The sequence below is a fragment of the Echinops telfairi genome, unplaced genomic scaffold (assembly GCF_000313985.2).
Source record: "Echinops telfairi isolate 266 unplaced genomic scaffold, ASM31398v2 ScPeMD7_32;HRSCAF=126, whole genome shotgun sequence".
In the NCBI taxonomy this organism is placed as follows: Eukaryota; Metazoa; Chordata; class Mammalia; order Afrosoricida; family Tenrecidae; genus Echinops; species Echinops telfairi.
The window spans coordinates 1388491-1392852 of NW_022103929.1; the positions used below are offsets into that span (position 1 = coordinate 1388491).

Sequence of the window (4362 nt, forward strand, 5' to 3'; positions counted from 1 at the left end):
CCCACCCCTGCTTCTTTCTTCCTTCTCTCCTGCTCGGCACTAATAAACTTAGAACAGACTTTAAATTAAGCCATTGTCATGTACTAGATATATGTTCATGGGTAAGCGATTTAATGCTGCCAATGCTCCCTGCCACACAGTGTGGTTTTGTGACTAAAACATGATGAAGTATATAAAGTGGTTAGCATAGTGACCAGCCCTACTGAAATAGCTCCCGACCCCTGGCCCACAACTCCTACTCATAATGTGTATATGTGTGTGTGATAGTGGCAGATGGAACTGAATAGGAGACAACTTTGCATGTTATGCTAATGAATATCTTCTAAATCCTGATGCATTTGGGAGCCTTGGAAATTTATGGTATCTTTTATTTCTTAAGTGGGCAGTGGTATGCTGAACTGTAGTGTAGAAGGTGCGGTCATGGACTCTAGAGCCAAACTGCCTGGGTTTTTGTCTCAGGCTGTGTGAATTCCTAAATCAACTTCAGTCCTTCAGGTGAGACTTTATCTTATCTGTTCCTTACATTCTTCATAAAATGCACAATAAACATACTGTGCGTTTACTTTGTTTTGGTCTACGTAGTGAAAAACAAGACCCCAGAAATTGATAGAATACCAATTGAAATGTTTCAAAAATCTGGTGCAGCACTGGAAGCACTCATGGCATTAACCCACCCAAGGGGAGGGTATGTTTATATCTCCACAGGGAAAGAGAGATCAGACTTTAACCCGGTGCTCCAAGAGGTGAATGCAACATACTGGCATGAAGCCAGGAACCAATAGAGAGGTCTGAGGGGCTGGCCCCAATCCCAACTATGTGAATAGTCCCCCCTCCCCGCAGAAGAATTCATTTTAGAGGACAGCACTGAAACTACAGCTTAGGGAGAGGGACATGTCTGGTCAGAGCACACGTGAGCAAATGAAGGGAGAGGAAGAGTGAATGGAGCACATCCTGGCCCATCAAGCCCCGAGGATGATATTCCCACTCAGAGCAGCCAAAGCACAGAGAGGACCATAGGGCCAGCCCCACAACGAGACAGGACGTCCCTCACTGACCTATAGAGCTAGGGGAAACAACACTGTGTGGGAATTGCACCTGATCTGACCCCACCACACTGAGTTCAAATACTAAGGCTGTGCAACAGAACAGCAAGGGGAACAGAGCAACGAAGTCCCCAGGGAATACCAAAAATAGACTTTGGAGCCAGGGCATGGCACCCCATCAGATTTGACCTGAAAACACTCCTAAAGGTCAACAAACAGACCTTGAATTATTTACAGGCTTTTTTTTTGTCGTTGGTTTTTGTTGTTGTTTTGTTTTCTTTTGTTGCTTTGTTTTGCTCTGTCTTGTTTTTGTGCATATTATTATCTCTACTGATCTAGCTAAATATGATAGGCGGGATAAACAAGCTGGAGGACAAAACAACAGGACCGACAGTTCTGGGGGTACATGGGAGAGGGGAAGGTGGGGGAAAGGAAGTGGTGTTAACCAACCCAGGGACAAGGGAACAACAAGTGATCCAAAATCGATGGCAAGGAGGGTATAGGAGGCCTGGTAGGGCTTGATCGAGGGAAATGTAACTGAAACCAAAATGAAGGCTGAACATGATAGTGGGACAAGAAGAAAGTTAAAGGAAATAGAGGAAAGAACTAGGAGGGAAGGCATTTATAGAGGTCTAACTACAGGCATGTACATATGTAAAACATTATATGACAATGGGAAAATAGATCTGTGTGCATATATGTATAGGTTTAATATTAAGGTAGCAGATGGACCTTGGGCCTCCACTCAAGTACTCCCTCAATGCAAGAACACTTTGTTCTATTAAACTGACACACCATGATGCTCACCTTCCTGACATGATCGCTGAAGACAAAGCCGGAATATAAGCAAATGTGGTGAAGAAAGTGGATGGTGCCTGGCTATCAAAAGATATAGCATCTGGAGTCTTAAAAGCTTGAAGATAAACAAGATAAGAAGCAACAAAGCCCACATGGAAGAAGCCTGTGTGATCATGAGGTGTCAATAGGATCAGGCATCAGGCATCAAATAACAAAAATCATGTCATTGTGAATGAGGGGGAGTCGGGAATGGAGACCCAGAGCCCATCTGTAGGTAACTGGACGTCCCCTTACAGAGGGGTCATGTGGTGGAGACAAGCCAGTCAGGGTGCAGTATAGCACTGATGAAACATACAACTTTCCTCTAGTTTTTTTATGCTTCCTCCCCTCCACTATCATGATCCCAATTCTACCTTACAAATTCTGCTAGACCAGAGCATGTACAATGTTACAGATCAGAGCTGGAAACACAGGGAATCCAGGACAGATAAACCTTCCAGCAGCAATAATGAGGGTAGCCATACCAGGAGGGGAAGGGGAAGGTGGGGGAGAATGAGGAAACTGATCACAATGATTACATATAATGCCCTCCCAGGGGGATGGACAACAGAAAAGTGGGTGAAGGGAGACATCAGACAGTGTAAGACATGAAAAAAAATTATAAATTATCAAGGGTTCGTGAGGGAGGGGGGAAATGAGAAGCTGATACCAAGGGCTCAAGTAGAAAATGTTTTGAGAACGATGATGGCAACAAATGTACAAATGTGCTTGACATAATGGATGTATGTATGTATGGGTTGTGACGAGAGTTGTATGAGCACTCAGTAAAATAACAAAAAAAAAAATTGAAAGACAGATACTTGGTCAACCAATTGGAAAAGATCTATACTTGTGCCTATTCCAAAGAAAAATGACCCAACAGAATCTGAAAATCATCAAACAATATCATTAATATCACGTACAAGTAAAATATGCTGAAGACAGTTCAAAAGTGGATGCAGCAGTTCATCGACAGGGAGCTGCCAGAAACTGAAGCTGGACTTAGAAGTCATGAAAATGAAGGATATGATCGCATGGATCTTAGCCGGAAGCAGAGAATATCAGAAAGGTGCTTACGTGAGTTTATTAACTATGCAAACATATTTGACCGTGTGAACCATAAAGTATGAATAACATGGAGAAAAATGGAAATTGTAGAACACTTGTACTCATGTGGAATCTGTACATCGACCAAGAGACAGCCATTCAACAACACGGGCATATGGCATGTTTTAAAATCAGGAAAAATATGCATTGGGTTGTATTCTTTAACCATACTTATTTAGTCTGCGGAGCAAATAGTCTTAGAACCTGGGCTGTATGAAGGATAATGCAGCATCAGGATTGGAGAAAGGCCTATTAACAACCCATGATATTCAGAAGGCATAACTTGCTTACTGAAAGGAAGGAAAACTTGAAGCACTTACTGATGAAGATCAAAGACTCTAGCATGGATTACACCTCAAAGTAAAGAAAAACCCAAATCCTCACAACCATACCAATATCCAACGTCATGTTAAACAACAAAGATTGGACAACAGAGATTGAAGTTGTCAAGTATTTCAATTTACTTGGATTCAATAGCCAATGCTCATGGAAGCAGCAGTCAAGAAATCAAATGATGCATTGGCTGGGCATATCTGCTACATTAGTTTTAGGATCCATCCTACATTGACGTGACCTTATTTGCATAACAAAAGATTCCCCTGTTGAAAAAACAGGGTCATAATTTTACAGGGCTCTCAACATTTTTGGGGATACATAATTCAATCCGATAAATTGTGTGATTCCATTTCCCCCATTTTCTTCTCTCTTTAAAAATTTTTTATTGTGAATTACTTGAATGTTTACAGAGTAGGTAATCAATTTGCTATTCTATAGTCAATACACACTTTGTTTCAACTCATCTACTGCAGTCCCTTCAATGTACCATCACTCATCCCAATTCCTCTAAGTGTTTCTTGGGTAAATGGTGCCCTTTTGGTCTTAAATGGTTGGATAGACTAACACAGGGGTAAGTTCAGTTCCAGACCTTAAGTGTGACTAAGGGCTGTAGTATTGGGAGTTCTACCAGTCTTTATTTGATCAGTAATCCTAGTCTCGCTCTGTCTTTTAAAAAAAATCATTTTATTGGGGGCTCATAAAACTCATCACAATCCATACATACATCAGTTGTATAAAGCAAATTTGTACATTCGTTACCCTCATCATTCTCAAAATATTTGCTCTCCATGTAAACCCCTGGCATCAGCTCCTCATTTTGCCCCTTCCCTCCCTGTGCCCCCCTCCATCCCTCATGAACCCTTAATAATTTATAAATTATCTTTTCATATTTTACACTGTCCAACGTCTCCCCTCACACACTCCTCCATTGTCCATCCCCCAGGGAGGAGGTTATATGTAGATCTTATAATCGGTTCCCCTTCTCTACCCCACCCTCCTGGTATTACCACTCTCACCACTGGTCCTGAAGGAATCATCT

At 41.8% G+C, this 4362-nt stretch overlaps 1 protein-coding gene across 5 annotated transcripts in view; it reads left to right on the forward strand.

Moving 5' to 3' along the window:
- DENND1A (DENN domain containing 1A) overlaps positions 1-4362 on the forward strand; it is a 624449-nt gene that overhangs the window by 48930 nt on the left and 571157 nt on the right. The window lies entirely within an intron of this gene.